Source organism: Peromyscus maniculatus, chromosome 7 (genome assembly GCF_049852395.1).
Source record: "Peromyscus maniculatus bairdii isolate BWxNUB_F1_BW_parent chromosome 7, HU_Pman_BW_mat_3.1, whole genome shotgun sequence".
NCBI classification, from domain to species: domain Eukaryota; kingdom Metazoa; phylum Chordata; class Mammalia; order Rodentia; family Cricetidae; genus Peromyscus; species Peromyscus maniculatus.
Genome location: NC_134858.1, coordinates 110,467,958 through 110,492,837, shown reverse-complemented (window position 1 = coordinate 110,492,837; position 24,880 = coordinate 110,467,958).

Sequence of the window (24,880 nt, the reverse complement as noted above, 5' to 3'; positions counted from 1 at the left end):
AGTATTTTACCCAAGTGCATGTATGAGTACCATGTATGTACCTGATGTCCATAGATGTCAGAAGAGTGCATTGATGCCCTGGAGCTAGGTTTCTAGGTAGTGGTGAACCTCCCTGTGGATGCTGGGAACTGTACCTAGTTCTCTGAAAGAGCAGCCAGTACTCTTAACCACCAAGCTATTGCCCCAGGCCCACCACTCTGTTTCTATATAAAGTGAATACTGCTTCATTACTGAAACTCTGTGGTCCACGAAAATAATCCATATTGCAACATTATCACTATTGTAAGGCATACTCCGCCCTTCCTAAGTGTGAGTGTGACTGTATTTGGAGATGGGCTTTTCATAGAGTTAATTAAGTTTAAAATTAGTCCGCGAGGGTGGGATTAAAGCCCACATGACATAGAAGAAGAGAAGATTTAGACACAGACAGAGAGAGACCATGTGAAGACTCAGGGAAAAAAATGACCATTGGCAAGTTGTTGTCACAGGATCAGAAGAAGGAGCAACTCCTGAGACCACAGCCTGCAGACTCACAACTGTCATATGCTGCTGCACAATCCAAGTCCTCTACAGTGCTGCATTATAACGCCTCTGAAAATTATAACAGCCACGATTATTGTCTTACCCAGCAATATCCTAGAAAGTCATTTTTAATACTCGATCTGAGATCACTGTGTTGCATTGGAGTTTAAAAAATAGTTTTCTTTTTAATCTATTGGCTTCAGATTTTGTTCACTACATTATTATGTTAGTTTAACACTGGATTTTATTAATTTAAAAATACTTGGGATGTTATTCTTAGTTTTTCAATGAGGATTTTAATGTGTTCTCTGAATAAAAGAGGGGAGGTAGAATCGCTAGTAAGCCAAGGGTAGCAAAAGGAAGTGGTCTGGCAGGGTAGACACAGGTGTGAAGGCCAGGGATGCTGTCACGGCAGCTCCCAGATGAGCTTGTGCAGCAAGCAAAGCAGACCTGTGCTTTACGAACCATGTGATACTGTGCTACGCACATCTTAACCAGCAGCTCCAGAGTGAGCCTGGACATTGAGTGATTTTCCTAGCACTGCATGAACAAACACTATTCACCTTGGATAGGAAACTCAGCATCACCAAAAATACCACCCCATCATGGGTGATCCTCATGCGGACTCCATCCCTGTGGCTCTCTGCCTAGCTTGTAGGCAGTTCCACTAATGAGAGCCTCCTCTATCCAACAGTTTTCTACCGCTCATATAACCATGGAGAGGGGATTCTTGAGTCCTGAGACCTTTTTGCACTTGCCGAGTTTTGTAAGTTGAACCAGCTTCTCCCTCTGAGAGGGAATGTTGATGTTCTGAGACAGCTTCACAATACATGCTTCCAGGCAGCCATCTCTGGGCCTTATACTGAGAGGTAGGAGCCCAGAGTTACCAGAACCTTTCACACTTTTCTTCAGTCTGGTCATGTTCTGATAGGGACATGTTTTGAATCCTACCCATACCCATAATTCCACTCTCCACTGCTTCCTGGTAGGGTCCCCCAGTATTTTTTAAACTGCTCGGCTGTTCGTTCTCTTCCCAGTTCATGTCATAATTAGTAACTCTTTTACGTTTTCTGACCATATAAAACTATTTTGTAACCCAAGCAGTGTTGGTTTTCACACCCTGGCCTTCTCACAGCACCATTCCACCTGCCAGTGTTCTCGATGAAGCCAGAAATCGCTTTCTGTTTATGTTCAATAAACCTGGATTACACTTAAGAGAGCCTGGCACCCACTTCTGCATTTAAAAGAGGGTTACTTGTTTGAGAGAGAGGTCTGTATATTATGTTGTTCTCCTAGGAAAATGTCAAAGTGCTTGGAAAATGAAAAATGTTGCACTTTTCAGTAGAAATAAAGAATATTACTATGTCTTCCACTGTGAAATTTTTAGCTTTCATGCTACAGTTAAAATTATTATTGCATGTGATTTTCTTAACAACTTAGTGATCTCTCATTAAAAGTTGCTTAAGAAATTTATGGAGCTAGCACAGTGGAAAGCAAAGAATTGCAGATTTTTTTGCATAGAAGTAAGGATACCCTTGATGTTGATAGCTGTTGGCACATATCATCAACATGTAACATCTGTGTTAACAGTGTTCATTGAAGAATACAGTGAGAATAATAAGTGTCCAATATTGTAATTCATTGTTGCTTTAATTTTCTTATTTTTTCACAAGAAAGAGAAAATCTTGGAACAAAAATGTTTCATCAAAAAGAGGTTGTTACTAAAAACAACAACAAACAAAGAACTTTTAAACAACTCAGGCCTAAATTATCCAATCCCAAGTATTCAGCCCTATACAACACACAGCATCACAAAATGGGCTCACTAGGTTGTGTATATGGGGGGTGTGTTTCTCTGTGTGCAGCCATAATGATTAAAGAAAAGTTCATGACGCCTTGCACAGCCTTGGTGCACTGGGGAGGGGCTTGGACCTGCCTAGGCTCAGTGTCCCAGACTCTGCTGACTCCCCTTGGGAGACCTTGATTTGGGGGATGTGGGGATGTGGGGTGGCTTGGGAGGGAAGGCTGGAGGGTGGGAGGAGGGAGGAGGGGAGATCTGGGGGTGGTATGTAGAGTGAGTAGAAAATTTCTTAATAAAGGAAAATGAAAAGAAAAAAAGAGAAAATGTCATGAATTTGAGAGAGAATTGGGAAAACATGGGAGGAGTTGGAAGGGCAGAGTTAGTGAGATGCAGGTACAGTCCTCACACAGTATGCCATCTAAAAACAAAACAAAACAAAAACCACTCCGACTGGTTTACCAAGGACTAAACTGTGTGTCAGATCTCCTATCACCTTTGCCTCAAACTGAGCAAATATGATTGTGACAGCTAGGTCAAGCACAGTTGTAGTTAAATGAAATCATTCAGAACCTTGCTTTCTTTCTTTTGTCCTTCCTTCCTTCCTTCCTTCCTTCCTTCCTTCCTTCCTTCCTTCCTTCCTTCCTTCCTTCCTTCCTTCCTTCCTTCCTTCCTTCCTTTTTTCTTCCTTTCTTTTTAGTTAGATCATACTCTTTATCAGAACTAGAGCTAAGATTCTCAAAGAGAAGTGTCCCAGCCCATGGAGTTTGGGTTGAAAGATGAGTCAGAATTACTGATGGGATCCACGAAAGGGTATGGAAGGAGAAGGCACAGCAGGGTAGCATGTCTGTGTTTCGTGAATTATTCCATTAACACACATGGATGACACATTCTGGATGTGTGAGTGAGGGTGAGGAGATGGGTGGCTCCTTTTGACTATAGTTCTGCCTCACTGAGGTCAAATCCAACTGAACCTTTCCTTTGCATTGTGATTTGTTAACAGTCTGTTTATCCTGTGTACAAATCCCCTTCTCCTATCATCCATCCATTTTTCCACATGTAAGTTCTGTTCTTTCTAATTCCTCTTTCATGGGTGGAGCAGCTGTATAAATCTCAGGTTCTGTGTGAAATGAAAACAGGGAACTTCTTGTTACACAGCCGTTAAGAATGACAAGACAGTGCTAGCAGAGAGTTATGCCAAATGCAGGGCTCTCTGAATACAGCAGGGCAGCTGTGTTGGAGAAGGGAGCCTAGTCCTCTTTCTGGCTATGTCTTTCAGTCCTAATTGTATCGAGTGGGTTCCAAGTCTCTAATAATTAGTGAAGAAGCCTGAGGATGATTTAGCCTGGACTATGAACTCAGGGTCTCTGTTCTCACAGAACTTATAAATCCAAAAGTGATGGTGTTTGGAAAGGGTGGCTTTGGGAAGATGATTAACTTTAGATAGTATCATTCAGGGTAGGACTGGCTTCCAGGATGATATTAGTGAAGAAGAGCAACTCTTCCTTCCTCCTTCCCACCCCCTTCTGTCTTTCCCTACAGGTAGATACAGTACCCTGACCTTAGTCTGGAATCCCTCTCCAGAACTTGGTGAAAGTGTGTAGTCTATGACTCCTGTGTGGTCTATGCATGGGGAGGATAGTTTTCTCTCCCATAGAGCTATCTTCTAAGACCCCAAGCAAATGTCTGAAACTGCTGTCAGCACCACACCCCATATAGCCCACATATTTTACTATACAAACCCACCTGTGATAAACACTGATCTTTTTATTTTAAGAATGCATATTAGGGATTTCATTTTGGCACATTAAATCTTCAAGTATTGCTGCTTTTGTACTTCTGGGTAATTATTAGGTAACTTAAGAATTACCTGAACATAAGGTGCCAATCAATCTTAACTGTGATAGCTACTGTGTACCTAATGAACAGATCGTGTATACAGCATGGATTCACTGGACACAGAGATGATTCATGACTCAGGCAGGAGAGAGCAGGACAGTATGAGGCTTTGTCATGATATTCAAAATGACATGCTTTAAAAATATATGAATTATAAATTTATGGAAATTCCATTTAATATTTTGAAGCTACAGCTGATAATGGGTAATGGAAACTATGGAAAGGAAAATTGCAGATAGAGAAGGATGGCCATTCTTTTTTAAACAGCCTTTCTTGACAAAGAAATTAATTCAGAGAGTTAGGTGCTGAAAAAAAAAGCCTAAAAATGTGGAAGCCACTCTGGAACTAGGAAACAGGTACAGATGAGAGCAGCCGAGAGGTGCCTCCTGGAAGGACTAAAAAAACTTATTTAAGGTAATTGGTTTTGGTTTTGAGCACAGGAAAAAAAAAGAAAAAGAAACAAGCTTCAGAGAAAGCTTACATCTGCCCAGAGAATACCCACCTTCATAAACTGTCATGAAAAAGACGTTGACGACAATAAGGGCAATAGAGCTTGTTTGGATGAGCTCTCATGTGGAAACAAGGAACGCAGCATCAGAAACTGGTACGAGGAAATCCTTGTTGTAAAACTGCAAAGACAGCCTGGTGAGAGAGCTCAGAGCTAAAGGCACTAGCCACCAAACCTGAGGACCCGAGGTCGATGCCCAAGTTCCACACAGCGGAAGGAGAGAACTGATTCTGCAGGTTGTCCCCTGACCCTCATTCATAAGCAATGCACACACACACACACACACACACACACACACACACACACACACACACACACACACACACACACAGTAAGGCAAAAGAATTAAGATAGCAAAGAACTGAACTGAGTTTGTGTTCTAGTGGACTAATGGAAAGTGGACATAGTAGGCAATGAAGCAGTCATTGATCTGAGACTTCTAGTCAACACATTCAAGAACTGACTGGTTAATCACATAGGAAACTGTCAGACAAATGGAAGCAGCATTTAAATATCTGGAAAAAGTTCTCATGTTAAGGAGAAAGGGGAGGAAGGTAAGGAAAGATGGGGAGAGAGAGAGAGAGAGAGAGAGAGAGAGAGAGAGAGAGAGAGAGAGAGAGAGAGAGAGAGAGAGAGGTCATTGTTAAAGTGTGGCTCAACAGTTCAGTGCTATGAACTTGAACAATAACGTATTTTGGTACCATGCAGACCCCATTATCCTTTCTTACCAGTTGACTCCCATATAACCCCCTTTCTTCTCAACATGTCACATTCCTACTTCATGCCTTGTATTTCTGTGACCTGCTGAGCTTAATTAGAGTTGCCTACATGAGTGTAAGATGGGGGTTACTTACTGGAAAATGGGGATGGGGGTTACTTACTGGGCAACAAATCAGTGGGTACACAAATGAGGAAAAAAAGAGAGACTCATCTTCACCTTATAGTCATTAACTGCCAATGAGTCCTCCAGGAGGGGTGGGTCATCATAAGACCTTCCTCCATCCACAATGAAATACTGAAAGGCCCAATCTCATTCAGGGGTTGTGCAGTCAACCACATCTGCTGTGAGTTCTTGAATGCATTGACCATGTCATGTCCAGAAGGTGATGCTTTTGTGGCACCCTCTGTAAGCCCCAACTCTTACTTTCTTTCCACCCCATCTTCCATGTTGTCCTTGAGTCCCAGAAGAGGTGATATAAATGTCGCATTTGGGGCCTAACACTTCTGCCATCACTTATTCTTGGTACTTTGACCACTTAGGAATCTCTGCATTGACTGCTGTCACTGGCAACAAGCAGTCAGAGAGCAACACTAATCTGTGGGTATAACCATGCACTATATAGTCCTCCCCATTCTTTGGACCTTACACACACACTCTCTCTCTCCTCTTCTTGGATGTTCCTTGGACCTTGGAGGAGGTGACATAGATGTCCCTTGTGTAAGTCTAAACACCAATCGCTTCTCCAGTTATGGGTTTTTGAATTAATCTCTCCCTACTGCAATTCTCTGATCATGACTCAGAGCATCACTCATCTGTTAGTGTAAGCGTCTATATTTAGAAGGGAATTTGACAACACATCCAATTAGAAAACAACTGTACTACACCGCCTTAAGTGCCTATGACAAAGTTGGTATTTTAAGCCATCTCAATAGAAACCTGTAGTATATATTAGAATCAACCATGATGGTACATGGACCCATGAAAAATAAATTTGTATTGTTTCAGCTGTCCAATTTATGACATTGTGTTATGGAAACTCAAGCTGACTAAGAATTTGTGTCTTTTTGTTTTGGTCATTGATTTTAAGGGAATGGAGAAAATGTTGCAGATAACAGCTTTCAGGACCTTGCATGATCTCTTATCAAACCCATTGCTGGAGAGAAACACTTTTCAAAGAACATCACAAGTTGAGTGTGTTTGGTTCACTCTATGAGGACATTTTGGCTTTTATAAGCTTCATACTATTTGCTGTGCTAATGTTTGCATTTTTGTGACTATTATGGTTCTGGAGTCCCCGAATTATGTCAGTTTTGAGAATCTCACAAGCAACACTGAGGAAGAATTTTCAGCTGCACATTAAAATAAGTGTCATGTCCTTTGACATGGAGATTCAAATCCCTTTCTTCAGCCATTTAATTTAATATGCACATTGATCTCTGGGCAGCATTTGCTTCTAACTGGAACATTTCAATGTGGTGTGCCAGTGTACCTCCAATTAATACTGCATATTAATTTTGATTAGACAGAAGGGGGCTCTGTGTGTCTTGACTTCCTGCCAGCATAATCTAATAGGAACTGTAGGGATGGGAAATAAATATTATTTTAAAACTATGATGAAAAATGCATTACTTATCATTTGTTTTAAAAGTGAGTTATGTTTTAGTTAAGTGATTACAAACAGCTTCAGCAGATACAGGGGCCAGGAAAGGGCACCTAGTTCACATTGTAGCCCTTTTGTGATCTTGCACAATGCAAGTTCTTCATTTCACCCCTATCAGTCTCACTGCTGGAGCCTGAATGCCTTGAAATCCTCAAGTATATATTGAATGGAACTCTATCAGCGTATTTTAGCTAGATGCTGGAAATAACGAATATTAAATTAGTTCATAAAGAGGAGTCCCATCAAATGGGACAGGCACCCTTATGAGAAGAGGAAAAGAGATGGGGCATCCTCTCCTTAAGTAGCTACATAAGAGAGGAAAATGGGGAATCAAAAAGAAAGGAAGATGATCAGTTTTGAAGTCAACCTGATGGCATTTAAAGTCACCACAGGAAAAATATGTTGGGTATGTCCGTGAAGTGAGTTTCTAGGTTGGGTTAACTAGGGAGAAAGACATGCCCTTACCTGGGGCAGCACCATTCCTGGTCGAAATAAAAAGTGCAAGTACGCTGACCACGGCATTCATCTCTCTGCTTCCTCAGTGCAGAGACAATGTGACAGCTGCTTCAAGCTCCTGCCATCCTACATTCCCTCCTTTGATGACAGTGACCTCAGACCACGGGCTAAAACAAACCTTTCCCTCTTAGGTTGCTTTGTCTGGTGTTCTGTCAGAACGGTGACAGGTAACTGATCATAAGGTCTCACCAGAAGCCAACCTTAGCATTCTGATAACCTTGGACCTCCCATGCCTCAGAACCTCGAGAAATAAATTTCTATTATTTCAATTACCAAGTCTATGGCATTTTGTGGTACAACTCATTCAGATGAATTTATCTGTTTTTGAAATTTCTGCATTTGAAAATTACTTTTCTCTCCTTTACAAGCAAAAGTTGTAGAAATTTTGTGTGCAAAAGTTGAAACCACTGAAGTGAATATCTTTTTCTTAAGCCTTAACATGCATTGACTGAAAACCCCAAACCAGAGCAGGGAGACATTCTCAACCACTCATTGGTACAGCTCTCATTTGTTCTTCATGATAAAATTACCCTCAACTTCTCACTCCACTGTGTATTGATGGATGACTCTGCTTCATGGTCATATTGGATCTTTTAATACTTATTAATAAATTATTTAACTTATTTTTATGCTGAAATAGCTTTTTAAAACATCTTACTTTTTCATGTAAACCCCTAATACACACACACACCCACACCCCCCCACACACACACACACTCACACCATCTTTATGGTTTACGTAAACACCTATTACAGGATTCAGCATAGGGATATATGTAATGTACATTTGTATAATAAAGTAAATATACAAGCAAAATCTCCCCAACCTCTCACATTTCTAATCATATAACATCCACAAAATAATATAGAGTCAATAATATGATAGGATCCATTGAACATGAATAGTTTGCCGAGGTTACTGTGACAGATGTGCTAGCTTCCTATGGGTCCTTTTATGTCCAGTTTCATTGTGCACAGGACATGACTAGTGAATTTCTGACTATTAACTTGCTAATATCAGAATACCTTCTGTATGCTTTACACATGTCCAAATAACTAGTTCTTATTGTTTAATTAATATTGGCTTCATTTCAAATCATCTAGCCTGCCAAGTAAAATCCATGTCATTCAAGACATCAAGTTTTCCTCTTCCTAAAAATATTTGTAGTTTTCTGGAGACACTTGAAATAAACATCAGTTCTAGAACATTCTGCCTCTGTCTTTTCTCCACCCAACTGCCTCTCTGTCTCTTTCTCTTATGTGGAAAACACTCAGTCTCCTGTCAGGGGAAATGATGTACTCCATGAAGACAGAGCAGGTTTTTGTAGATTATAGGCACTGGCACATCAACATGAAGCTATCTCACTTTTCTTTTTTATTATAACTGTCATGTATGATGAATTCTAGGTATCTTCTCTTGCTGGCATGGAATGAATGCTTAGTCTTACGTGGGTCTCCCCTCCATACTCTGAAAATATAGCACTTTTAGTTCCATTTCAGATCAGAGATGTGGCCTTAACTCTTTTTGTATGTGCTTGTATGCATGTTGTATGTGTGCAGGTATGTGGAGGTGAATGTTCACATGTGTGTTTATACATGTGGAAGTCAGAGGAAAATCTTGAGTATCCTTCTTTAGACACTGCCCATCTTATGTTTTTGAGACAAGATCTCTGTGGGTGTTTGTTATCTTAGTTGTCAACTTTACTAGGTCTAGTATCACCTCTAGGAGACTTGTCTCTGGCCATGTTTGTGGGATTAATTTTGATTCAGTTCATTGATGTGGAAAGACCCACCCTCTGTAGATTCTACCCTTTCCTAAGCTGGGGTCCTAGACTATATAAAAAGGAGAAAATAAACTGTTCACAAACATTCATATCTCTCTGCTTCCTGATATGCATACAGTGTGACTAACTAGCCCAAGCTCCGGTCCCCATAACTTACAACCATGAAGACTAGAACCCTAACTGTGAGCCACAACAAGCCTCTTCTCCTGTAGGTTGTTTTTGTCAGGGCATCTTACCACAGCAACAGGAAAGAAACTAATACATTATCTCAGAGGCATAAAACATACCAAGAAAGCTAAGCTGGCTGCCAGCAAGACCCCAGGTTCTGCCTGTCTGTGCCTCTCCAGCAGTGGGTTGACAAGTGTGTTCCATCACAACTGACGTTTTTTAAAAACTGAGGATACCGGGCCTCAAACTCAGGTGCTCATGCCTGTAAGGTAAGCAAGTTTTTTTCTTAAACTTAAACTGTCTCTCCAGCCTATAAAACTTTGACAAGGATGATGCTGAAGCTAGGATTGGATGGTACTGAAAGATTTTCCCTATCTGTAATCTCTTTCTCCAAATAGAGTTGTAGAAAAATAATCACAGCACAGATCTGTTTTATACATTACTCCTTTGTCATCCTCAGATAGGCATGGTTGGTTGAGTACAGTCATCCCCATTTAATAGATAAGGATGAACTCAGGGTAGCATGCTGTGTTTACCTAGGTAGGAAAGGTGAGGACAGGGATTCATATGTGGGTCTTTCTGGCATCCCTTTAAGCCAAATACACATAAGAGGTATTTCCAAAGTCTAAAGTAAAATAAAGTATTACTGATGTACTGGGTGTGGTAATACTTATATTTTTAATATATTTTTTGAATATTGATGGGTATACCTTCCTTTGTTAAGTCTTGTCTTAAAAATGGAAGAGTTTTAATGGGTTGTGATCATAAATTAGCCATTAATACTTATTTCATGCTGTTAGCTCCTGTGTTTCTCAGAAGTAATGTAGGGGATGGCATATACCTTTTACAGATGATGTAAGAGCAACTTGGAGATACTCATCCATTTCGTCAAATGCCAGATCATATAGTGTTAAGTGACAATGTTTGGACCCAGCCTGGTCAGATTCCAGAGCCATCAGCTACCATATATGGGGCTGAAGGCCTGGGGAACTAAAGAGTTGCTAGTGCTCAGGCCAATTTTGAAGGCCCACAACAGCAGGAGCAGCACAGATATTCTTACCAGTGAGAAGTGAAGACAGGCAGGCAAAGCTACCCTGCTCTCCCATACACCTCTTTAGGACTCCCACAGGACTGCCCACTCTGGGGAAGAGTTTTCTTCTCTCAGTTATTCCTTCCCCAAAATGCCCTCATAGACTCACCCATAGGAGGGACTTGCTTGATTCTAGCCAGTTAAATTGGCAATCAAGATCAACTGTCATACTAGACAGGCTAGCCACATATAGCTATGAGCTGTGTTATTGAACACGAAGATGTAAAATATTTCTATTATTTCCAAATGTTCCCCTAGTGGTGAATTCCTAGAAGAGATAGCTCTCAATGAACCTCTTAGGAGACTGTGGTCATGGTCATGATGTGCTCATCTCCTCAGCTGCATATCTCAATGCATTGCCTCGCCAGAGGTGCTACTGCTTACTAGAAGACCACATGTAACTTTGCCCAGTCCCATCACACTTTGGCACATGGTTTGCTCTTTACAATGAAACATGAGCATAACTGATGTGCTTGGCTACTGAGAGGAAGCTCCCAGGCTTCATGGACCTCATCATGATATCCTTCCCCTGTCCTGAGACCAGCAGTATTGGAAACAGTTGCTTCTGGGTCACTGAATACAAGAGGCAGAGAAGAAGGCTGAAAACACTCATAATCAGCATGTAACTTACAGAAAAATGACCTTTCAGTATTATGGTTCTTACTCTAAGTGTCATTTATCCATCACCTTATGACTTAAGTCACCTGATACAAACATGGCTTCATTTTCATATTCTAGAAGCAGAAGGTACCCAGTTATTTTCATCAGTGGTGTTTTGCACAGGGCTTTGCTGGAAGCCAACGTCACAAGAACAGACTGTAACGGTGATAGGACTGACAGGTTCACATAGCATCCAGAGAACAAAAGGGTTGCCCCTGGGTGACCTGGCTAACCTGTGTAGTAGACAAGAGCGGGTGTCTGTGGAGCTCATTCTATTATGGAGGGCTGTAATCTGAGTGGTTTTATCCCTTGGGTGTGAATAGCCCTTAGATGAAGAGTCCTCTATGTGGAAGGACTTGCTTCCTGCAGTCAAGTGATGCTCCCCATTTATACTAATACCCTCTTTGATGTTGGAGAGAATTCTCTTTTTTATTTTAAGAATATTTTCATTCTGTTCAAACTCTACCTTTATATTTTTTTTTCAGTTTTAGTAGAACGATATTAAATATGAATACAGAGCATGGGATAAAATTGGCAGTGAATTAATGAGTTCTCCCACCTAAGGAGATGTGGGAGATGAAGAGGGCTCAGGTTCTCTGTTTGATGTTTTATTATCTTATTTTTAGTTTTATTTTTATATTACATAGTGAGTCTTATGCTAGAAAAAAAGCAGGTATAATGGGATCACTTTCATTTCATGCTGTATTCTTGCTACTGATGATAACTAAGGTAATGTTCAAATCATGCAAGTACTCTGTGGAGGGTTAGAGATAGCTTTATATCTCCTGAGTGTTATGGGTAGTAGAATTTTGAGATGATTAATGATATACCTCCCCACAGATAAAGTTGGGAGTTAACCTACTCAAATGAACGAACTGTTGCCTAGTTCATTCTGACTGACATAAGATGTCATTTCATAGATAATAACAGCTGTGACAATTATGGCAGTGACTCCTTCTACCTCATACTGCTTTACTGACTACAAAAACAAGTGCTGTTTCTAGATATTTCAGTGTATCCAACTTGTGGGTGAATTTTGACAAAACAATCTACACAGCTTTAAAAATGTATACAGTATTAGCCCATTCATAAAGAAAAATATCTAAGTCTTTACTTAATAATTATAAATGGGGCTGGAGAAATGACTCAGCGCATTAAAGGCTAGGCTCACAACAAAAAATACAATAATTATAAATGCCCCTTACTGTACACTGGAACACCTCTGCATGTATTGTTGAACTCATAGTAGTGTTAATTTGAACATTCTTATTAGGTGGCATGCTAATGTTATTCCCAGAGAAACCACTAAAAAAAATTCACAAGTTCCACATGTAGTAAGAGAAAAAGTATAAAATCAAATGGTGTCCTAGAAAAATGTCCAGTGTAGGGGAAAGCAGTACTGTGGGAATTGAGTATGACAAGTATTAGATACAATAAAACAGACAGCCAAAATGGCAGAAGTAGCTCTAACCTTATTAGAATGTTTTCAATAAGAGTAGATAGATCAAACAGTTCATAAAACATGGAAATTGAAAGGCAGAGACAAACCCACGATTCAAATATACACTGCATACAAGAGACCCATTTTTGTGGAAAGACAGCTGAACAGTAGGAGTTGGAGGTTTCAACTTCTTTTTTGATAATTATTTTCTATCGATTGAGAATTTCATATGTGCATATAATGTGCTTTTATCAAGCCACATTCCCACCCTCTCCTCCAATTCTTGCCCTTTCCCTGTCCCCACTATTCCCTTCCAATCTCTTATCTCCTTTCTTTAAGACTCACTGAGTTCACTTAGTGTTGTCCATGTGTGTGGATATTGGGCCACCTACTAGAGCATGAATAGTTTCTCAGGGGCCATGTCCCTGAAGAAAATGACTCCCAGCAAAGATCGATTGCCAATAGCTCCTCAGCTAAGGGTGGTACTTTGTTAGCCCCTCCCTGCTCCATGTAGAGAGTTTGTCTGACTTGGTCTTGCATAGGTCCTGTGCACATTGTCACAGCTGCTCTGAATTCATAGGTACAGCTCCCTTGCTGTGTCCAGAACCCCCTGTTTTGCTATAATCATTCATCACCTACACCTCAGAGAATCTTTCTTCTTGCTGGTCCAGGATGATGATCTCTATCCCCTGGGAGGAGGGGGTGGATTGTAATGGGGAAAGACAAGGAGGTAGGACAAGTGAGCACAAATCAACAGGGGAATAGAAGGCTCAGACAGCACAGAGAATCAACTATAGCTGCCAGGTACCAGCGAGGATTACACATTTGTCTATGAGAGGAGAGAAGCAGCTGCTCATTCTTTCAAATGCACATAGAATGCATAAAGTCGTCTCTAAGACAGTCCATGGGACAGGCTGTGAAAGAACCTCAACTAACAGGAAACAATTTGAATTTAAAAAATCTAAAATAATTTTTTCACCACAATGGCGTTAAATTAAATAAATAATAGAAAAAAAGAGATTTGAAGACACACACACACACACACATACACACACACACACCTACTAATGAATTCATTACATATGTTATTTGAATGGCTAGCAAGCTCTTAATTTGTTTTGAACACCTCTTTATTTGGATATTCTTCATACACATGCATAAATAATATATATTTTAATTTTTGGCTTGGTTTACTAATCACCTCAGACCAGGAGGTATGTATTTAACACACAAAGAAGCATTTGTACAAGTTTGGTTTTCCTGGGATTTCAATGGTCTCTCCTCTGGCTAATGTTCTACTTAATGTTGATCATTAGCTGTAACAACTGGATGCCAATTGTTCTTCTAACAGTCAGAGGTGGAAGGGAAGAAAACTCACCCACAAGAGCCGGGTGGTGTCAGCATGGTTTTCAGCTGAGGGGAAGAGGGATAAAACAAAGGATTTAGTCATGATTTAACAGTATTAGTGTAAGTATGACTGAAATAGAGTATTTTAGACTCTAATGAAACTAATATATTTGGGGCAGAGAGAAGGGGTTTAGGACTCATCTTTCCCCCAAAGGAAGGTGTAGACTCTGCCTCCCTGCAGACCAGTGACTGCTGGTGGCCCTGAGTGAACAAGGAGCAATGCAGCTGATTCAGCTCTCTCTCTCTCTTTCTCATTGCTATTAATGATGGGATCTTACAGTCTGTGGTGACTGTTTCCCTTTGAGTCGACACTTCTGGATTATTCTTTGATCCTCTAATATTACTCTGTAAATGTAAAGGAATTCAAATTAGAAGGGAAAGGAACTGAATTCTTTCTGTGACCTTTTAAACAATCAAGTGTCCCTAAGTTTCCTGTCAGTCCTTATTCGAAGAAGAATCCTGCTGTCTCCTGGCAGTCACTTATCTGCCACATTTCCCAGGACATGCCATTGTCTTTTCTCCAAATGGAAGACACAGAGTTGGTCCTGGGGAGCTACTTCATGCTGCTTTCATTTCTCCTCTTTTAGATTCCTTAGAAATAAAACAGGAATTTCACTTTAAGATGGAAATAAAATATATCCTAAAACTAAAAATAAGGAAAAGGCAACATGCATACACACTCACACACATACACACATGTACACAGACACACATAAACACACACACAAACACAAACACACACGCACACAGACATATAGACATAGACACACAGAAGAAGACATTTATACACACATAGATAACCCACCCCACCACTGATGCATCCACATGTATGTACAAAAACACACATAGTCACACAAACAAGGATACAGGGACACACACAGAAACACAACCCACCCCTATACAGACACATGTGCACACATGCACAAATACACATAGACATGCAAACAGATACACAGACTAATAACTGACAGAAGCACATGCTCCTACAGAGGCACATATACATGCATGGGCACGCACACATATGAACATGCAAACACAGAAAAAACACTTATCTACATTTATACATAGATACAGTCAAGTACACACACATAAATAGACACACAGAAACACAAACACAGACATACACACATGGACACACAGACACTCCCTCCACATACACGTACAGGGAAACACACATACACAGACACAGAGAAGCACGTGTATGTTGTATCCATGGTGCCTGTCTTGTCTCACTCAGCTGACCTGGTCTCCCCAGGTTTTCTGTCCGCTCTTCCACAGCCCTTTGTTTCCACACCCTCTGGTCTTGCAAAGGTTCACACTGTTGAGTGTCTGGATTGTGTCACTTTTCGTAAGTGATTTCTGACCATGCTTAGTGCCCTACACTTTAAGAACTGTGGTCTTTACTTAGCAGGACACAGAAGGGCAGTGCAGGAGCCTTAGACTCCTGGCAGAAGATAGAGCTACCACTGGATTTAAATCCAGGCTGGACTGGAGCTCAGCAGCTTGCCTGTGCCCTCTGTTACATGGCATACTCTCTACCAGCCGCTCTGAGGAGGTGACTGCCCACCTGAGGAATGTACTAATGAAACCTGCTTCCTCGGGGAAATCTGCTTTTCGAGTTGCTGGTGTGTTCCTAAAACTTCTGCACAACAGGATTGGTTTTCCGTATTCTTCAACTATATCAAATATGTCTAGAGACAACTGTGCTTTGGTTGGTCTTTTAATTTATATTTATTTTATTTTATGGACATGTGTGGTTTTCCTGCACATATGTCAGTGTACTACCTGTGTGCCTGGTACCTGCAGAGGCCAGAAGATGACACCAGGTCCTTGAAACTGGAGTTATAGATGGTTGTGAGTCACCATGTGAGTGCTGGAATCCATTTTGGGTCCTCTGCAAGAGCAGCTAGTGATCTTAGCCACTGAGCCATCTCTCCAGCCCCAAGGTTGGCATTTTCTGAAAAGATTCTGAGACAAACTTTGTGCACATGTATTTTACAGTAAATTCCACTAAAAGATATACCTCTAAAGAGCTAAGGAACACAGGGAAGGCAGAGGGAGAAGGTAGACAATAGTTCTCAGTTAATGATGTAAGAAAAACAAGCACTCAGGAAGCAGAGACAGGTGGATCTCTGTGAGCTTGAGGCCAGGCTGGTTTACAGAGTGAATTCCAGGACATGCAGGGCTACACAGTGAAACCTTGTCTTAAACAACCACAAAAAAAAAGAAAAAAGAAAAAAGAAAGAAAAAGAAAATGCATTGCATTTTATACTTAGGAAAGCTACATTTCTTAAATGGGATTGAGTTTAGTGAAGTAAACAAATATCATGGTGCAGTTCATGTCTTATACAAGCAATGGGAGAAGTAGAAAGGAGAATAAAAATTGTGTATAGGTTTAGAATCAAAGGCACTTTGCTTGTTTTGGCATCACATGCTGGGCTACCTTGGAACATAAGGGTAGAGGGGATTGAGAGATTAAATGCTAGAAGACCTAGAAATGCCTAGTCTAAAAGAATATTGTTATTTAGGAAATTGCATTCTTCAGTTAAGTGGTAAAGATTAGGACAGAATGATAGTGACAGAACTCAATAATGCTTTGGAGAGTTTTAGCTGTCAGTAGTGTGCCCATTATACTTTCTGAAATGAAATCCTCCAGCGGCTGGAGGATTACAAGTTTGAGGCCATAGGGAAGACCCTATGTTCAAAAAATGAAAATGGAAAGTGACAAAGGAAGTGGGGAAGAGAGTGATGAAGGTAAGGATGGGTAGGGAGAGGAAGGGAGAGAGTGTGTGTAGGCAGACTATTCTGTCCCTCCAGCCACTTCTCAAATATCCACAGAGAGACTTATTTGTAGCTTGAGTTTTCCTGGTCCTGCCTGGCCCATGGTCAGGACAATTCTCTCTCACCTGCCAGTCCTGCAGCTGCTCAAACCCAACCAAGTAAACACAGAGACATTACTTATAAATTTTATGGCCATGGCAGGCTTCTTGCTAACTGTTCTTATATCTTAAATCAACCCATTTCTATTAATCTATAAGTTGCCACGTGGATCATGGCTTACCAGTATCTTAACATCTTCTCATGGCAGCGGCTGGCAGTGTCTCATGATGTTCACCATGCCAGTTTCTTTGGCTTTGTATAGAGTGAATGGATGCTTCTTAATTGCTTTGAATCTTGGTGAAGCCAAGTGGATGATTTTTGTCAGTGTTGTGTAAGTAGAATTACTCTATGAGTGAGAGAGGCAAGGAGAGTATACCATTTCCACATTCTCTTTGATCTCTTAATTGCATGGCTAAATAATGTCAGGATGACCTTAAGGCCACATTTAGAAGACCCTTGAATGACTGTATCTTCTAGTCATTCACATAGGCCACACTGGACAGGAATGAAGACAAGACTGCATAGTTTTGTGTGGATATTTGTGCTAAGATTTTGAGACTATTGTTAATGGTTGTCATTGTGTGTTTTATTTATTTGGTTTATTTGTTTGAGACAGAATCTTACTATGCAGTTAGCTTAGCACTCCAAACTTCCTGACTACCACTCCCACAGTGTTAGGGTTACAGGTGTGTGCTAGCACACCCAGCTGGGATTCTTTCATTTCCAGTAATTTCTTTTAAAGCAGATGGTTATCCTAGGTAAAAACAGCTGTTCATCAGATTTGCTGCTTGAGATGAAATATAGATGAATAATGTCTCTTGCCAAATTTGGGAGCATGATAAAATGGCTTTTTTGGGGGGCACAGGAGACAGTTTTCAACTTAATTGATTAATTTTTATATGTCAGTATTTTATCAAAAGTCTATGTAAATTAGAGTTCTGGGTATGATTTTGGAACTCAGAGGGAAAGACATGACTAGACTCATGGGAGTTGTTAACACAGATTCACACTGAAATCATGAGAATGATTGATAATACCCTCGTGTCTGAGTTTCCATGAAGAGAGACTGTCCATAACCTACACCTTGTAACATGAACACGGAAGAGAATGAAGAAAATAAAATAACAATGACCTCTGAAGTGATGAAGAAACAGCAGGGATAGAAGGAGACTCACTGAATTCATTGCATTTCTCCATGCTGTGACAAAATATCTGACAGATACAGCTTGCAGGAGAAGGACTCTACTTTGGCTCACAGTTCACAGATGCAGTCCAGCATGGCAGGATAGCCTTAGCATCAGATGCTTGAAGGATAAGGGGTCTATTCTTGCTCACAGTTCAAAGGTGCAGTCCAGCATGGCAGGACAGCCTCAGCAGCAGATGCTTGAGCAGCTGGCCACCTTGTGTCCACTGTTAGGAATTAAGAGAGATGAGTGCTTGTACTCAGTTTGCTTTCTTCTTTATATTCAGTCTGAGACCCCAAATCATGGGATGGTGTAGTAGTTTGAATGTAAATGTCCCCCATAAGCTCATAGGAAGGGGTATTATTAGAAGGTGTAGCTTTGTTGGAAGAAGTGTATCATTGTGGAGGTGGGCTTTGAGGTATCCTATATGCTCAAGACATGCCCACTGGCTCAGCCCCTGTTGCCTGCATTTCAAAGATGTAAGACTCTCAGGTCCCTTGCCAGTACTATGTCTGCCTGCATGCCACCATGTCCCACCATGATGATAATGGACTAAACCTCTGAAACAGTAAGCCACCCAATTAAATGTTTTCCTTTATAAGAGTTGCTGTGGTGATGGTGTTTCTTTACAGCAATAGAAACTCTAAGATAGAAGTTGGTACCAGGGACTGGGGTATTGCTGTGATAGGTCTGACAATGCTTTTGTTTGAAGAAATATGGATCTTGGAACTGTGGACTAGAAAAGTAGTTGAACACTTTAAGTGCTCCTTAATGGGCCATATTAGTAGGAACATGGAAGACAGTGGTGCTGAGTATGATTTGATGAACTATGGGGGCCTGGATCAAAATGTTTCAGAGAAGAATATTAAGATGTGGCCTAGAATATTAATATGTGGTTCTTGTGATATTTTGGTAAAGAAGTGGCTGCTTTTTGCCCTTGTCCAAAGAGTCTGCCTGAGGCTAAAGTGAAGAATTTTGGATTAACTACATTGGCATAGGAAATCTCAAAATAGCCTCAGTGTTGACTCTGTTGTGTGGTTATTACTGGTTACTCTTTTACAGATTTATAATGAAAAGGAGCAAGCTGATCAAATAAAGATAGAAAATGTACAATTTGAGGAGAAAAGGAGCACTAGGAGGTAGAAAGGATCCAAGTCCTGTGTTCAAGGAGAAAAACAGATTATGAAATGGAATAAAGGGAGTGGTGACTTCAGGGTAAGATCCCAACCAGATAAGTTTCCAACTTGTGAAAAGGAATTAAGAAGAGCTTAGAGCTGGGTGTGGTGGTGTGCATCTTTAAACCCATCACTCAGAAGGCAGAGGCTGGCAGATCTCTGAGTTTGAGGACAGTCTGGTCTACAGATCCAGTTTCAGGATAGCTGAGCATAGGTAGTGAAGGAAACCATTGAAACCACAGAAAGCTGATAAAGATGTAATTGAATGAGGGGGCCATGTTCCAGCCCCAGCAAGCAGCAGAACTTGGTAGCTTTAGCCATGTGGTTCTGGTGTTAGAGTCAAGGACAGAAGAAAGGGATTATGGAATGGTCTTCTGAGACTAAGAAAGATGCTGAGGCCAGTTATGTCTCGGGTATCCCTGAATGGACATCCACAGAGGTAATTGTATGATGCTGTGAAAGAGAAGCCTGAATTGCCTTAGAGATCCCAAGGTTTTGAAGATGCCAGAGTCATGGGATACCTGCTAACAGGGAGTAGAGTAGAATCAGCCCAAGAGAAAGAAGTGTGTTGCAGTCAACAAGGCTAAGTTATTGGAGTTGGAGATGTGAAGAGAGTTTTGACCTCAGACATGGAGATGTAAAGTTTGGAGTTTGCCCAGCTGGTTTTTGGTCTTGCTTTGGTCAGTATTTCCTTACTAGGCTCCCTTCCCTATGTTTTGGAACAATAATGTATATCCTGTGCCAGTATATGTTGGAAGTATGTGATCTGTTTTTGATTTTGATTTTTTAAGTGATTACAGTTAAAAGATTGTATAAATCACAGAAGAAAATTTGAATTTTAAAATACTGTTGAAAGTGTGATAGACTATGGAGATTTTGAAGTTGGACCAAATGCATTTTGCATTATGATATGGTTACAAGCTTATGTGAGTGGAATGTAGTAATTTGAATGTAATTGACCTCCATAAATTCATAGGGAGGGGCACTATTAGGAGGTGTGGCTTTGTTGGAGTGTGTATGGCCTTGTTGGAGAAAGTGTGTCACTGTGGAGGCAGGTATGAGGTCTTATATATATGCTCAAGCCATGCCCAGTGTCTCAGTTCACTTCCTGTTGTCTGCAGGTCAAAGATGTAGCACTCTTTGCACCTTCTCCAGTATCATGTCTGGCTGCATGCTGCCATGTCCCACCATGGTAATAATGGACTAATCCTCAGAAACTTTAAGCCACTCAATTAAGTATTTTCCTTTATAAGAGTTGCCATGGCCATGGTATCTCTTCACAACAGTAGACACCCTAACTAAGACACTCACTTATTAGGATGGACCTTACCATCTCAATTAACCTAATCTGGAAAATCCCTCACAGACTTGCCCAGAGACATTTTCTCCTCCATGTTTCCAGAGGCATCTCCTGGTTATGTGTGGGGGGGTCCTCTTTCCCTCTTAGCCTGTTGGCCACCAGGTCGAGAGGGCAAAGAGGCACATGGGCGAAAGCTTTGGTGGCCCATGAACGTGAATGGAAACAGCCCTCTGGGAGACAGATTTTGGTGAATCAGCCTAATTTTATTCCAGAGTATAATGAATATATAGGATTTGGGAGCCTAGGAACAAACCCTAGTTGTAGTAAATGGCAGGCTCCTATCACAAGGCTTAGTATGTGGCAGTCCAGTCCTATAGCAGGCCCCTAGCATAAGTCTTCTCAGCAGGGATCTGTGGCAAGAGTTAAGCTAAAGATGAATCAGGCACCTGGTTTTAGAGACAGATTTTGAGATAAGGTCATTTCTACAGGCCCGGGACATTCTCCAGATAAGGGCAGGTAGAGACAGGAAGTTCTGCTGAAAGGAGGGACCTCCATTTTGCTAAGCTTATTGAGATAAGCACCTAGTCCATGGGGAGGCTGCTACCACTGACAAGCCAGCAATGTTTTCCAATGCCTGGTGATGATTCTAGATCTTGTCAAAATGCCAATCAATATCTATAATCACACCTACAATAATGAGATGTCTCATAGAGTAAAGGGGGTTGGGGCAGCCCAAAGGATCCAGCAGTTAACAAAATCATTGCAGAAGGTTAAAGATCTTTGACTTTCTTGCTAGGAGATTGTGTGAATCATGACTATATGCTCTATTTATCTTCATAGGTTCCACTAATGTTTGATTACTAATAATGCCCCTTTCATTTGCAAGCACAACTTGCTTTAGATGATGAGCTATGTGGTCATTTTAGTCATCACAATACGTAATGAGAATGGTTCCACTGTGACGAAACCCATTATCTATAGAGTGAGACCTTCATTTTCCATAGATGAAGCAGTGGGATGGAGGATCATCTTCCAAAACTTAGTGACAGGGGGAATTGAGGTGATTAGTTGAGGTTCTAAGGGAGGGATTTCTGTTTGCTTGTGGTTGGTTTTCTTCTTTGAGTTAGGGGGAAAAAACCCTTCTTTTGTGCTAAGAAGGAAAGAAAAGTGTCCAGAAGAAATGTGGTCATGAAGAGCTTCTCCATTTTTTCTATAATACAAAATTAGTCAAGAGTAACTCTCTTATCTGCTATTAAGTATCTCGTTCTGCCACTCAAAGTCACAAAGGCCAGTTTTAAGTTGAATCTTTGGAGATATTTCTTGAGAGGCATGGAGTAAAAGCAACTCCATTCATGGTCCACAGGCTGTCTTTGTCCCCATCTTCTATGTGTATTTAAATGTTTTGCTGATATTTTTGTGGGCTGTCAAATCATGGTCTGGGAATGTAATACTGTTAATTTAGTCTTTGAAGTACAAACAAGAATGTGCTTATTAACCAATGCATCTTCTTTTTTGGGTACTCTGCTTGATGCTCAGTGTTTTGCTTCATATTAATACCCAGAAGTCTGTGAATCTTCACAGTTCACAGTATGGAATTAAAGAACCCATTAACAGGCTGGAAAGAAGACCCAGTGTGTGCTACCTACCTATCCCTTCATTTGTAAGTTACGTCACTAAATAAACCTCCCTTTTAACTATGTGGAGTGGCCTTAATAATTTCACCAATAGGTAGAGACAGGAGAAACCCTGAAAATTTGTGGAGCAACCAGCCTGATGTGTGCAGCAGGACACAAGAGACCCCGTCTCAAACCAGACAGAAAGTAAAGACCAACATCTGAGGTTGTCCTATGACCTGTAAGCCACACATGAACACCACACACATATGCATGAATACACAGGCAGATATGCATGAGTATACACACAGGAATACACGTGAATACACACACATACATGTTTTTAAAAGAAAGAAAGAAAATTAGAGGCTGGAGAGATGTCTCAGCAGTTAAGAGCACGTACTGCTCTTACAGAAGATAAAGCTCAGTTCCTCATACCCACAATGCACACCACAACCATATGTAACTCTCAGGATCTAAAATCCTCTTCTGGCCTCTGTAGGTGCTGCACTCAATGTACATATATTCCCCACTTCCCCACTCACGTAAATACAAGGAAAAGAAATGTTTATGAAAGAAAATAATCAGCTGTCCATTCTTTAGTGCTGAATAGTCAGGACTATCTTTATATGCAAAAGAGTCAGAGTAAAAACAGTAAGACGAAACCAGGCTCACCACAATTAGCATTCTTTCCTATTTAAACATCTGAGGAGATGCAACCTTCATTTTCACTCCATCATACATCTCTGATTGAATATTTTGTTTAGCAGAAGACTTTATTACAAAAGGTCTATTTTTAATGAAAAAAGCCTTTTTATTATGAAGAAAAAAATGAAACTACTCTGAAACAAATTAGGTTTTTTTGTTTGTTTGTAAAGGAATACAGCTTGTGTTGGTGATGAGCTCATGAGCCAAGCCTGAACTGGCTCACTGATTCTTGAAAAATAGCAATCCCAGAGACTTAGCCACAAAGTTGAAGTCCACATCTCATTATAAAGATGGACTTGGTTCCTCTAAAGATCTGTTTCACTACACTTAATACTTTTAGCCCAAGAGAAGTCACTTGTCAGAGGAATGTCAACAATAACAGTGATTTCTCTAAAGTAGTAATATTCAATATAAATGACTATAGCTCATTCCCTTTATGAGAATGACTACCATCTTGAAAATACTTTAGCTTAACTATGTGTCTAATTTACTTAAACTGTACTTGAATTGGACTTTGCAAACTCCGTTTCCTCATGTTTCTGAAAATTTAGACATATTAGAGAATATTGATGTATCTCCTCATAGAGACAAGGGAAGCTAAGCTTCAGGAAGGATGGGAAGCATCATTAGAGTAATATGTTAAATGGGAAGCATCATTAGAGTAATATGTTAAATAACACTAAATAACAGATCAAGGAGAGTTTGCCTTAATTGTACTGAGAGAACACACAGATGGGAGAACCTAGGCTATGACTAAGACAAAAGTCTGACTGTCCTGGAGAGCTGGGGACAGGCTGGAGAATGCTGTAGTGGAGCATCGTGTTCCAGGGGAGGAGGGAAGAGCTATGCTTAATGCCAGGCTTTATTGAGAGGTGTGCTTTCACTTCTAGAATTTTCATGTAAGCCACAATAGCTGTGTCTGTGCCTAGGGGGCTTGGATGTGGCCAGTGTCTGCATCTTTCAGTCTCATCTGTTCATAGAACAGCTGCACCCAGACTCCAGAGAAATCTTCTATTTCTCTTTATAGATGATCAATACTATAAATTGCATTTCTATGAGTACTTTAGATTCATGTGCCTCTGAACTGCAACCATTATGACTTATGACTTATGATCTATTTCTCATAATTTGGTTTCTTTAATTATCTCTTCCAAATTTATTATATTTGCTTATTTATTTATTCGTGTGTGTGTGTGTGTGTGTGTGTGTGTGTGTGTGTGTGTGTGTGTAGTGTGTGTTGTGGTCAGAGAACAAATTGTGGCAATCTCTCCATTTACCATGTGGGTGCATACTTGTATGCGTACAGGTGTATGTAGAGGCCAGAAATAAATGCTTCCTCCATTACTCCGCACCTTCATTTTGAGGCAGGTTCTCTCACTGAACTTGGAGTTCACTGATTTTGCTATGCTGGCTGACCAGGCAGCTTTAGAGACCATCCTGTGTCAGCTGCCCTAGTATTGGAATTGCAGAATAAGCCTGTGGTCTGATCAAGGGCAGGCGTGAGTACAAACCAGCCTGGAGAGTAAGGTCAGTAGAAAGGTCATTGTAACTTAATCTTCTCTGCCAGGTAGTCTGGTCTCTCCCTGGTTAGACATTAGAAGATAGCGGCAAGCCCATTTCTTTAATTTAATGGTATTATGGTTAGTTATTGAGCATGCCAACAATAGCTTGTAGGCATTGGCTCTATAACACAAATGCAATCAAGCTAATCCCTGAGATAGGTCTGGGTTATGAGGGCAAATACTCCACCATGGTGGGATGTGAGTGGCAGCTCTCTTCAGCCCAAAGCCCACAGAGGAAGTCTGGTAGAGATGAAGGGCACAGTTGTTTTCCATCATGCTTTATG